The sequence below is a fragment of the Ascaphus truei genome, chromosome 9 (genome assembly GCF_040206685.1).
Source record: "Ascaphus truei isolate aAscTru1 chromosome 9, aAscTru1.hap1, whole genome shotgun sequence".
NCBI classification, from domain to species: domain Eukaryota; kingdom Metazoa; phylum Chordata; class Amphibia; order Anura; family Ascaphidae; genus Ascaphus; species Ascaphus truei.
Window position 1 is genome coordinate 589,603 of NC_134491.1, and position 13,441 is coordinate 603,043.

The 13,441-nt window shown below is 49.8% G+C and overlaps 1 protein-coding gene and 1 long non-coding RNA gene across 8 annotated transcripts in view; one reads left to right on the forward strand and one right to left on the reverse strand.

The window, feature by feature from the left end:
* LOC142502231 (uncharacterized) overlaps nt 1-6,933 on the forward strand; it is a 20,005-nt gene extending 13,072 nt beyond the window's left edge. For both annotated transcript variants that reach the window (XR_012803681.1, XR_012803682.1), the window contains exons 2-3: nt 4,498-4,712; nt 6,822-6,933. This is a non-coding gene — a long non-coding RNA (uncharacterized LOC142502231). The remainder of the gene's footprint in view (nt 1-4,497; nt 4,713-6,821) is intronic.
* Nucleotides 1-13,441, reverse strand: part of NPAS3 (neuronal PAS domain protein 3) — a 414,873-nt gene that overhangs the window by 276,740 nt on the left and 124,692 nt on the right. The gene's annotated exons all lie outside the window — the stretch shown is intronic.

Here is a 13,441-nt window from a genome sequence, read left to right on the forward strand (position 1 = left end):
AATTGACCTTTTCTACAACGGGATGCGGCTTCACAGTATGTTAAATAAGGAGCATAGTTTGAAATGCAACGGGAGCAGCAGAGTATCGTGAGTGCGAACTGTGCGTACGATGAGCGCTAACTGCGTACGGTGAGTGCTAACTCTTACACTGCGAGTATGGTGAGTACTAACTCTTACACTGAGTATGGTGAGAACTAACTCTTACAGTGCGAGTATCGGGAGCGCTAACTCTTAGGCTGAGTCCATGGTGACTCCAGCCGTGCGGAGGCGCGCTGAGGCTGAGGGAAAGCGGGTGCTTTCCCTGGCCTTAGTTTGCACGCCGTCCGGGGGCGGGCCAGTGACGTCACGGAGCTGGTTCGCCCTCATTGGGTGAACCGCTCACGTGACCGGCCCTGCGCTCCCGAGCGCCAAAACGCAAAAAAGTTAAGAGCTACGCCTCTGCACGCCTGCGGAAGTGTGCGCGAGCCCCTGCTAAAGCCGCTCTCATTGCGGCTGCGGGGGCTCACTGACAAGCGTCAGCACGGTTCAGCGCCTAAGCGCTGACCATGGACTCAGCCTTACATTGAGTATGGTGAGCGCTAACTCATACTATGAGTATGGTGAGAGCTAACTCTTACACTGTGAGTATGGTGAGGGCTAACCCTTACACTGCGAGTATGGTGAGCGCTAACTCTTACACTGCGAGTATGGTGAGCACTGAGTCTTACACTGCGAGTATGGTGAGCACTGAGTCTTACACTGCGAGTATGGTGAGCACTGATTCTTACACTGCGAGTATGGTGAGCACTGAGTCTTACACTGCGAGTATGGTGAGCACTGAGTCTTACAGTGCGAGTATGGTGAGCACTGAGTCTTACACTGCGAGTATTGTGAGCACTGAGTCTTACACTGCGAGTATGGTGAGCACTGAGTCTTACACTGCGAGTATGGTGAGCACGGAGTCTTACACTGCGAGTATGGTGAGCACGGAGTCTTACACTGCGAGTATGGTGAGCACGGAGTCTTACACTGCGAGTATGGTGAGCACTGAGTCTTACACTGCGAGTATGGTGAGCACTGAGTCTTACACTGCGAGTATGGTGAGCACTGAGTCTTACACTGCGAGTATGGTGAGCACGGAGTCTTACACTGCTCACCATATGGCACGGAGTCTTACACTGCGAGTATGGTGAGCACGGAGTCTTACACTGCTCACCATATGGCACGGAGTCTTACACTGCGAGTATGGTGAGCACGGAGTCTTACACTGCGAGTATGGTGCGCACTGAGTCTTACACTGCGAGTATGGTGAGCACTGAGTCTTACACTGCGCGTATGGTGAGCACTGAGTCTTACACTGCGAGTATGGTGAGCACTGAGTCTTACACTGCGAGTATGGTGAGCACTGAGTCTTACACTGTGAGTATGGTGAGCACTGAGTCTTACACTGCGAGTATGGTGAGCACTGAGTATTACACTGCGAGTATGGTGAGCACTGAGTCTTACACTGTGAGTATGGTGAGCACTGAGTCTTACACTGCGAGTATGGTGAGCGCCAATGCCAGCATTGTGAAAATGAAAGAGAGTATTTTTCAGGCACGTTGATTATTTTGCTCTCTTTACAAATGATGTAATAAGCATGTAATATTATTGTTATGACTTATTCATTACATCGCCTATCTTGCTTTGAAAGGCATTTCTGCTTGAAGCTCTCTGTTACCATTAAGACCCTTTGCTGTATACATGTTTACATGCTGTTGTACAAATGTGAGTCACAGAGCAGAGTGGACAGGGGACTGGAAGTCACAGAGCAGGGTGGACAGTGGACTGAGAGTCATAGAGCAGAGTGGACAGGGGTCTGGGAGTCAGAGCAGAGTGTACAGGGGACTGGAAGTCACACAGCAGGGTGTACATAGGACAGGAAGTCACAGAGCAGAGTGTACACGGGACTGGGAGTCACAGAGCAGGATGGACAGGGGACATGGAGTCACAGAGCAGAGTGGACAGGGAACTGGAAGTCACAGAGCAGAGTGGACAGGGGACTGGAAGTCACAGAGCATGGTCGACGGGAGTCACAGGACAGAGTGGACAGGGAAGTGAGAGTCACAGAGCAGGGTGGACATGGGAGTGAGAGTCACAGAGCAGAGTGGACAGAGGAATGAGAGTCACAGAGCAGAGTGGACAGGGGACTGGAAGTCACAGAGCAGCGTGGACAGGGGACTGGAAGTCACAGTGCAGGGTCAACGGGAGTCACAGAGCAGAGAGGACAGGGAAGTGAGAGTCAAAGAGCAGGGTGGACATGGGAGTGAGAGTCACAGAGCAGAGTGGACAGGGGACTGGAAGTCACAGCAGAGTGGACAGGGGACTGAAAGTCATAGAGCAGAGTGGATAGGGGACTGGAAGTCACAGAGCAGAGTGGACATGGACTGGAAGTCACAGAGCAGGGTGGACAGGGGAGTGGGAGTCACAGAGCAGAGTGGACAGGGAACTGAGAGTCACAGAGCAGAGTGGACAGGGGACTGGGAGTCACAGAGCAGGGTGGACGGGACTGGGAGTCACAGAGCAGTGTGGACATGGGACTGGTAGTCACAGAGCAGGGTCGACGTGAGTCACGGAGCAGAGTGGACAGGGGACTGAGAGTCACAGAGCAGAGTGGACAGGGCACAGGAAGTCACAGAGCAGAGTGGACAGGGGACTGAAAGTCACAGAGCAGAGTGGACAGGGGACTGGAAGTCAAAGAGCAGAGTGGACAGGGGACTGAGAGACAGAGCAGAGTGGACATGGGACTGGAAGTCACAGAGCAGAGTGGACAGGGGACTGAGAGTCACAGAGCAGAGTGGACATGGGACTGGAAGTCACAGAGCAGTGTGGACATGGGACTGGTAGTCACAGAGCAGGGTCGACGTGAGTCACGGAGCAGAGTGGACAGGGGACTGGGAGTCACAGAGCAGGGTGGACAGGGGACTGAGAGTCACAGAGCAGAGTGGACGGGACTGGAAGTCACAGAGCAGAGTGGACAGGGGACTGGGAGTCACAGAGCAGAGTGGACAGGGGACTGGAAGTCACAGAGCAGAGTGGACACGGGACTGGAAGTCACAGAGCAGGATGGACAGGGGACTGGGAGTCACAGAGCAGGATGGACAGGGGAGTGGGAGTCACAGAGCAGAGTGAACAAGGGAATGAGAGTCAAAGAGCAGAGTGGACACGGGACTGGGAGTCACAGAGCAGGGTGGACAGTGGACTGAGAGTCACAGAGCAGAGTGGACGGGACTGGGAGTCACAGAGCAGGGTGGACAGGGGACTGGGAGTCACAGAGCAGAGTGGACAGGGGACTGGAAGTCACAGAGCAGAGTGGACACGGGACTGGGAGTCACAGAGCAGGGTGGACAGGGGACTGAGAGTCACAGAGCAGAGTGGACGGGACTGGGAGTCACAGAGCAGAGTGGACAGGGGACTGGGAGTCACAGAGCAGAGTGGACAGGGGACTGGAAGTCACAGAGCAGAGTGGACACGGGACTGGGAGTCACAGAGCAGAGTGGACAGGGGACTGAGAGTCAAAGAGCAGAGTGGACAGGGGACTGGAAGTCACAGAGCAGTGTGGACAGAGGACTGGGAGTCACAGAGTAGAGTGGACAGGGGACTGGAAGTCACAGAGCAGAGTGGACACGGGACTGGAAGTCACAGAGCAGGATGGACAGGGGACTGGGAGTCACAGAGCTGGGTCGATGGGAGTCTCGGAGCAGAGTGGACAGGGGAGTGAGAGTCAGAGCAGGGTGGACATGTTAGTGAAAGTCACAGTGCAGGGTGGACAGGGGAGTTGGCGTCACAGAGCAGGCTGGACATGGGAGTGGGGGTCACAGAGCAGGGTGGACAGGGGAGTGGGCGTCACAGAGCAGGCTGGACATGGGAGTGGGGGTCACAGAGCAGGGTGGACAGGGGAGTGGGCATCACAGAGCAGGCTGGACATGGGACTGGAAGTCACAGAGCAGGGTGGACAGGGGAGTGAAAGTCACGGAGCAGACAGGAGAAGCAGTCACAGACGAGAACAGAGAAAGCTCAGGCAGACAGCTGCTGGGAATAGCGAGTTATTCCTTATGCAGAATACACAAGGTATGATTAGAATTCCACTTAAAAGTTTAGATATGTAAATTTAAAAAAAAAATAATTACAAAAACTCCCCAGCCATCAGAGTGTGTTTGTTCAAATACAAATTACGCTCACACATCTGCCACTTATTAATTTTGAACTTTTACTGCATATATTCCTCAGTTCAATCTGTTTATTACCATGAATCCATTTCCAAAAATTGTCTCTAATTAAGCTATAATTAGGATCAGCCAGGTAAAGCACGAAGACGAATGGTATATATATATATATACACGTACATATTTTATTGCAAATTGCTGGGGATCTTTTTACTTCTGTATTAGCATGTATTTAGCCTAACCCCTTCAGCGCCGGGAGTTATCTGCAATGCTTTGTAATAAGTTTTAATTACAGTACTTCTTTTTTTTGCAGGTCGTCTTTAATTGTTGTTTCCCGAAAAAGCCTTGTGATTCCCCCTTATAAAGTGTGATATTTGCAGTGATGCCTTCTGCAGTGAGACTAGCCTGCACCCAACATTATTTAACAGCTAAAGAACATGCTGCAGTTTTCCCAACCTTGGTCCAGGTCACATTGGCCCGGGGTCAAGTTCGAGTTCTGGGTCTTTATGGGTCAGTCCAACATAGAAGGTAAAAAAAAACAAAACAAAAAAAACTCTGTGTAATGAGCTCTTTAGAAAGATTAAATCCCCTGATGTACTTATTTGTATCTTGTGAAATATTAATGTTTTGCATTTCTCCGGGAACACTGAATCCCAGTGTATCTTCCACTTGTTTTTATCTGTTTGACTAAAGACGGCGTCACAATTACTTTGCAAACAAAGAACAGAACAGAAAGAACAATGTACGTGTAGCTCTGTGATTGCCATTAGATAGAACTTAGAAAGCTTTTGATTACCATGGAAATTATACAAATGTAAAAATAATTGTACCTGCCCAATTTTGTTTACAATAATGTGTAAATCAGCCTTATTTAGCATATTAAAGTTGTCCTTTTGGCCGTGAGAGGGGCTGCCCTTTTACTGCTCAGATTTGTGGCTTGCACAGAGATGCCCTCGGTCTGTTTACCAGGCTCGTTGTCACATCAGGGACTCAGATAATTAAGAATGCAATTCACTAAAGCTGAGCAATTCATTAGCAGGGAGAGATCAATACACTTTCATTAGCTTGCCCAGGCTGGGGTCTGAGGGCAGGATGCCCTAGGAGATAGAGAAGCCCTTTCCTGCTGTCAGAACGCTGAGCAGGGTCCCACAGATATGGCCTTCTCCTAACTAGGAGGAGATACTAACTGTCCTGGATATGACTAAACCTCGCTAAGCCCATATATATATTAACCACCTCACTGCCAGAGACTATTAGAGAACAGGGGTGGCCAACTCCAGTCCTTAAGGGCAACTAACAGGTCAGGTTTTCAGAATATCCCGGCTTCAGCACATCAGTGGAGCAGTCTTCAACTGCACCACCTGCGCTGAAGCAGGGAAATCCTTAAAACCTCACCTGTTGGTGGTCCTTGAGGACTGGAGTTGGCCTTTCCTGCTATACAATATTGGTGTTTTATCTGTGGAACAACGTAACATATTACTATGACTGTGCCCATTACCAGTGCTCTTTATCCTATATACTGTACGTAAAACTACTATTTATGCGGTACAGTTTATATGTGAAATAAACTCATATCATTTACAATAGTACAGTACAAAATGTAACCATTCATAAAAAACATTGCTACATGTAAAAAAATTACTGAATTATTACTACAGTAAAAAATGATTTTGATTAGCTAAATGTAAAAAATATTAAAACACAAACAAATTTTTTGGGGGTCTTGTCCAATCAGCTGCCAGTCATTAGACTGAAGGTGTCTGTGCAAATCGCTCACCTGTTCTCAGGGTTCCACAGAACAGGAGTTGAAACCCACAAACTATGACTATGGAAACATAGTATATGGCTCGGCACCTCAAACCCACCTTAGCAAACTTAACACCCTCTACAACTCAATTTGTCGTTTTGTTCTCCAATGCAACTATAACACACATCACTGCGAAATGCTCAAAGAACTAGATTGGTCATCACTAGAGTCTAGGCGCAAAGTTCACCTTTCCTGTCTTGCCTTTAAATTCTTTATGGGCAAGCTACCCAGCTACCTGAACAAGCTCCTCACCCCTACCACATGCAGTACCTATCACCTGAGATCAGACTCCAAAAGACTGTTCATGGTCCCAAGGCTCAACAAAGTATCCGGCCGCTCCTCCTTCTCTTACCGAACAAACACAAATAGTGTAATATTGTAATGAATCAAAAAATGTAGAAAATATGATAATTTTACTCACATTTTATATGAACAATACAAGCATTTCGGTTGTTCCAAGTAACCAACTTGGATGGTGTGATGCGCCGTCACTGGAAGGACAGGATACTCCCGGCAAAGGAAAGCAGAGGACACTGGGATAATGAAGAAAACTTTATAGTGGGTGGTCCAGCCCTTATTAGAGCAAGCCTTCGTGGTGGCCATCCACACAGAGTCACTTTCTATAAGTGGGCTCCACTGCAGAGAAGGAGTACAGCTTACTAAACCAGAGGGAGTGTGAAGGATCACCCAGGACATTTGTATAATAAGGGTTTCTCCAGGACTGGACCCCCCACTACCTGACCCTGAGGGTCCTACTGACTACGTTAGCATACTTACCTGTTTGCTATTTTTTATTATTGCTTTACATAAAGTTTTCTTCATTATCCCAGTGTCCTCTGCTTTCCTTTGCCGGGAGTATCCTGTCCTTCCAGTGACGGCGCATCACACCATACAAGTTGGTTACTTGGAACAACCGAAATGCTTGTATTGCTCACATAAAATGTAAGTAAAATTATCATATTTTCTACATTTTTTTATTCATTACAATATTAGACTATTTGTGTTTTTTCAGTTTTTTATATTTTTCAAGATAATATTACAGGCTGAAAAAAAACTTAAATGCATGCTTGCTAATGCAAGAAGCCCGCCAGATAAATGGGGGAGCTTGAATTAACAGCTACAAGGGAACAGTATGATATCATAGGCATTACTGAAACCTGGTGGAATGAAACTGCTGACTGGGCAGTTAATTTAGAGGGTTATTCCCCTTTTCGGAAGGATCGAACAAATAGAAGAGGAGGTGGAGTATGTTTATATGTTAAACCGGATCTAAAACCTATAATAAGGGAAGATGTTTACGAAGGGAATTATGAAAATGTAGAGACTTTGTGGATACAAATTAGCAGTGGAGGTAAAAGTATAAAGAAAATGTTTGTAGGTATATCCTATAAACCACCAAATATCTTTGAGATTGAGGAAGCTAAAATACTTTTGGAGAAGGCATCAAAACTGGGTCATATTTGCATAATGGGTGATTTTAATTATCCAGACATAGACTGGGGCAATGAGAGTAGCATTACAACAAAAGGAAACAGGTTTTTGGGGGTGCTTAAAGACAATATATGACCCAAATTATTGAGGAACCAACCAGGAGAGGGGCAATACTGGATTTGGTCATATCTGTAAGGAAGCCACACACGCCGCCCGCTCCTACACTCAAATCCGCCGCCGGGGCGCGCGGCGCCCGGTCCCGCGTTCTATCCTCCCTTTCTCCATCTGCTCCCGGACATACGCGCCGCCGGGGCAGACCCCCGCGCGCGCCGACGGCTTCTGCCTATCCTCCTTGGCTCCTATCAGTATTTAGTGCTACCAGCCCAGAGCTGATTGCTGAGCATAGTCAGTCTCTGGTTGTGCTTGCTACAAGCTACTTCGCAGTCTGCTCTTGTATTCTGTTACAGACCCTTGCTTGAATCTGGACTCCCGACCTCTGGCTTGAATCTGGACTCCCGACCTCTGGCATCCTCGAACCCCGGCTCGCCCTACGGACTTCTACCTTCTCCTCGACCTTGGCTTTGGACTTCGACTACTCTTTATCTCTCCGACCCTGACTCCGGCAAGTACCTCTACGATTCTACACTCTCCTGCCCCGACCCAGGCTATCCACACTACTCTGCTTATCGGACCCGCTCATGCGGCTGTAGGTGCGGTGGTTTTCCTGTATCCCCACCTCGGCCTCGCGGTCCAGTCCGGTTTGTGGTGAGCACTCATATAGTCCTGTGACATTATGCTCAGCCCAATAGACCTGGACTCCGCCGAGGTGGGTCGACGCTTAAACGAACACGATGGCCTGTTCAAAGAAGTAGAGGCTTGTCTCTCTCAAAATAACCAGCGTATGGAACTGCTCCAAAGCTCCTTAGGCACCATTTCTGAACAACTCAAATCTCTTCTGTCCTCTCCCGATACCGCTGCCGCTCCTCCTGCTCCTATCTTCTCCCCGCTGGTACCTCAAACTGCACCTTCTGAACCTCGCCTACCCACTCCCAATCGCTATGCGGGAGATCCTTCAGCATGTCGTGGCTTCCTGGGGCAGTGTTCCATCCAATTTCTACCCTCTCATTTTCCTTCTTCCCGTTCCAAGGTCGCGTACATTATCTCGCTGTTGACCGACGATGCCTTGGCCTGGGCTACACCCATATGGGAGAAACGGCCGGATCTGACCTCCAACCTGGACCGATTCTGTGCTGAATTCCGGAGGGTGTTCGATATACCAGGTAGGAGGTTAACAGCCGCATCTTCTCTCCTCAACGTAATGCAGGGAAATCGCTCTGTGGCTCGCTACACACTTGAATTCCGCACTATTGAGGCAGAAACAAGGTGGAATGACGAAGCGCTCGCCGCAGTGTTCTGGCAGGGCTTAAATGACTCCCTCAACGACGAAGTGGCCGCCCTGGAGCGACCTACAGCATTGGAGGAACTCATCGCGCTCTGTATCCGTATGGATCAGCGGCTCCAGGAGCGAAGAGCAGAGAAAGGGAAGCGTCAAGAAGGTATCCAACCCACTTCCTTCCCACATACAGCTCCAGGGGAGTCCGCCACCGTATCCACTGAAGAACCCATGCAGCTGGGTGGGACTCGCCTCTCGTTGACAGAAAGACTACGCCGGCGTCGGGCGGGCCTCTGCCTCTACTGCGGAAATAGTGGACACCTGGTGAGTACCTGTCCGTCCAAGTCGGGAAACGCCAGCCCCCAGTGAGTACTGGGAGAACTACACTGGGTATGGTAACCTCGCCTTCCTCTCCCAAACTACCATCCAAGATACTCCTTCCTATAACCCTATCAGGAGGCTACGGGGACATCACCACACAGACCTTCCTAGACTCCGGCTCTGGTGGAAACTTTGTCGATCAGGGTTTTGCTGAGAAGAACCGGATTCCTCTGATAGCCAAGGATCGGCCTGTGGGCCTTGAAGCCATTGACGGTAGGCCTTTGCAGCCCGCATTCATTTCACAGCAGACAATTCCCCTCCGTCTCAAGATGACTGGTCACCATTTCGAACATATTCAGTTGGATGCCATTCACACGCCGGCTGTAGACGTGATATTGGGTCTTCCCTGGCTCCAGCACCATAATCCCCAGACCGACTGGCTCCGGTCACAACCCATCATCTGGAGAGACCGGTGTCGAGACATTTGTCTGGATCCACCTAAGGCTCTAGTTGGTGCCACACGTCCGGAATCTAAGAATCCCCTCCTTCCGGACGCCTACTGGGAGTTCAGAGTCGTCTTCAACAAAATTCAGGCGGAGGAATTACCAGCTCATCGCACCTACAATTGCCCGATCGATCTTCTTCCCGGCACGATTCCCCCCAGAGGTTGTACCTACCCGCTTTCTCCCCCCGAGACCAAGGCAATGAAACTTTACATACAGGAGAACCTCGAGAGAGGCTTCATTCGTAAGTCTTCTTCTCCGGCAGGAGCAGGCTTCTTTTTTGTAAAGAAAAAGGATGGCACACTCCGCCCTTGTATTGATTATCGTGGCCTCAACAAGTTGACTGTCAAGAATCGGTACCCACTTCCCTTGATTGACGAACTTTTCGTCAGGTTACAAGGCGCCACGATCTTCTCAAAGCTGGATCTCCGGGGAGCCTACAACTTGGTCCGGATTCGTAAGGGAGATGAGTGGAAGACAGCCTTCAACATGCGGGATGGGCACTATGAGTACCTCGTGATGCCCTTCGGCCTCTGCAACACGCCAGCCGTCTTCCAGGATTTTGTTAACAACGTCTTCAGAGATCTCCTGGATCAACACGTGGTGGTCTACCTAGACAACATCCTTATATTCTCCCAGAACCCCCTGGAACATACTCGGCACGTCAAACAAGTACTTCAGAGGTTGCGGGAGAACCGTCTGTTCTCCAAACTTGAAAAATGCCAGTTCCACCAGTCATCCACGTCATTCTTGGGATACATCATCTCAGACATTGGACGTGCGATGGACCCTACTAAGGTGAAAGCTGTCTTGGATTGGCCCCGGCCCCTCTCCCTGAAAGCGGTACAGAGGTTCTTAGGCTTTGCCAATTATTACCGCAGGTTCATAAAGAATTTTTCCACTTTGGTCGCACCCATCACAGCCCTCACTCAGAAGAGCGCCAACCCCGCACTGTGGTCCCCCGAGGCCATCATGGCCTTTCAGGTTCTCAAGGAAGCTTTTGTCACAGCACCCATCTTGGTGCATCCTGATCCGGAACAGCCCTTCACTCTCGAGGTGGATGCCTCGGAAATAGGGGCAGGGGCGATCTTATCCCAAACAAAGAACCCACGGGCCAGAGGAATTATGACGTGGGTAACTGTGAGCTCCTCGCGATCAAGATGGCCTTGGAGGAGTGGCGTCACCTGCTGGAGGGCGCTGAGTACCCCGTCACCATCCTTATGGACCATAAAAACCTCTTGTATATTGAGACTGCCCGCCGTCTGAGTGCCCGGCAGGCACCTTGGTCCCTCTTCTTCACCCGGTTCAACTTCCTTATTTCATACCTCCCTGGTTCAAAAAATATTAAAGCTGACGCACTGTCTCGTCAATTCTCAGTAGAAGATAAAACCGAGGACCACCAAGAGACTATCCTCCCCACTAAATGTGTCCTGTCGGCCAATACCTTCGATGCATTGACGGAGATCACCAAGGTTCAAGATCAGATTCCTCAGGGTCTCAGTTGGACGACTCTTCACACCCCCTACCTTCCACCAGAAGGTAATGCAATGGAGGCACGCGGCCAAGATGGCAGGTCATCCAGGGATCAAAAAGACTATCGACCTCTTGCAACGAACCTTCTGGTGGCCAGGCATGCGCAAGGACATTCAGCATTTCGTCTCAGCATGCCCCACCTGCGCACATAACAAGATACCACGGAATAAACCTCCAGGACTCCTGCAACCCCTTTCCATTCCTGATCGACCATGGGAACATCTCTCGATGGACTTTGTTGTCGACCTCCCCAAATCTAAGGGTATGGACACGGTACTAGTAGTGGTCGACCGCTTTTCTAAACAAGCGCACTTTATCCCACTCAAAGGCCTACCCAGCACCCCTAAACTTGCTGAGGTATTTGTGAGGGAAGTCTTCAGGCTCCATGGGTCACCCTAAACCATAGTCTCTGATCGTGGGTCGCAGTTTGTCTCGAGATTCTGGAGGGCCTTCTGTAAAAAACTTAACGTGGCGCTTCACTTCTCCTCTGGATACCACCCACAGACCAATGGTCAAACTGAACGAACCAATCAGTCCCTGGAGCAGTTCCTTCGTTGTTTCATATCTGACTCTCAGGACAATTGGCTCGACCTACTCCCATGGGCAGAATTCGCTCATAATAATCTCAGGAATGAGTCCACACTACAGTCTCCATTTTTTTCTAATTATGGCTTTCATCCCTCCACCCTTCCTCAGTCTGGACCTAGCACAGGAGCTCCGGCCGCAGAAGAGAGGATTCGGGATCTTCAAGCTTCCTGGTCTAGGATTCAGGATAATCTCAGACGGGCCATGGCTATGCAGAAGAGACAGGCTGATCGCCATCGTCAGAAACCACCCAATTATGCCCCGGGTCAGAAGGTATGGCTATCCACAAAGAACATACGGTTAAAAGTCACATCCCCGAAGCTGGCACCCCGATTTATCGGTCCATTTTCTATATTGGAGAAAATTAATCCGGTTACCTACCGACTGAGACTGCCCGCAACTATGAAGATCCCCTCTACCTTTCATTGCTCTCTATTAAAGCCATTCATACCCAATCCTCAGATCCAACACGGCACACCTCGTCCCAGACTGGTCAATGGACAAGAAGAGTTTGAGGTACAGTCCATCTTGGATTCTCGTATCTCAAGAGGAGGTCTCCAATATTTGGTACATTGGAGGGGTTTTGGACCCAAAAAGAGGGCATGGATTCCGCAAGACCAGGTACACGCTCCCAGGCTGATCCGGGCATTTCATCTCAAATTTCCTCTTAAGCCTGGTATGGCTCGTCCGGAGGCTGACCCTGAAGGGGGGGTACTGTAAGGACGCCACACACGGCACCCTCTCCTACACTCACCTCCGCCGCCGGGGCGCACGGCGGCTGGTCCCGCGTTCTCTCCTCCCTTCCTCCATCTGCTCCCGGACATGCGCGCCGCCGGGGCAGACCCCCGCGCATGCCAACGGCTTCTGCCTATCCTCCCGGCATGTTCCCGCCTCCCTTTATGTCGCGGGCATCGCGCGAATGCTAGTATGTCCATCTCCACTGCCGCCAATGTACTTGTTCCTCCCACACCTGCGCTGCATCCAGCCTCAGCCTATCAGCGCTCCACCTTCATCTGACCTCACTGCTGGTAGTTCCCATTGGCTCCTATCAGTATATAGTGCTACCAGCCCAGAGCTGATTGCTGAGCATAGTCAGTCTCTGGTTGTGCTTGCTACAAGCTACTTCGCAGTCTGCTCTTGTATTCTGTTACAGACCCTTGCTTGAATCTGGATTCCCGACCTCTGGCACCCTCGAACCCCGGATCGCCCTATGGACTTCTACCTTCTCCTCGACCCTGGTTTTGGACTTCGACTACTCTTGATCTCTCCGACCCTGACTCCGGCAAGTACCTCTACGATTCTACACTCTCCTGCCCCGACCCAGGCTATCCACACTACTCTGCTTACCGGACCCGCTCACGCGGTTGTAGGGCGGTGGTTTTCCTGTATCCCCACCTCGGCCTCGGGGTCCAGTCCGGTTTGTGGTGATCACTCCTATAGTCCCGTGACAATATCAAACAATGTAGAAGTAATAACAAATATTCAAGTCCTGGAACATTTGGGTAACTGTGATCATAACATGGTCTCATTTGAAATACATTTTCAAAAAAAAGATTACTTGGATTCAGCAAAGACCTTAATCTTTAGAAAGGCAGATTTTAATAAACTGAGGTCTAATCTACAAGTAATACATTGGGATGATGTTTTAGCAAGGAAAAATGTAGAAGATAAATGGGCAGTCTTT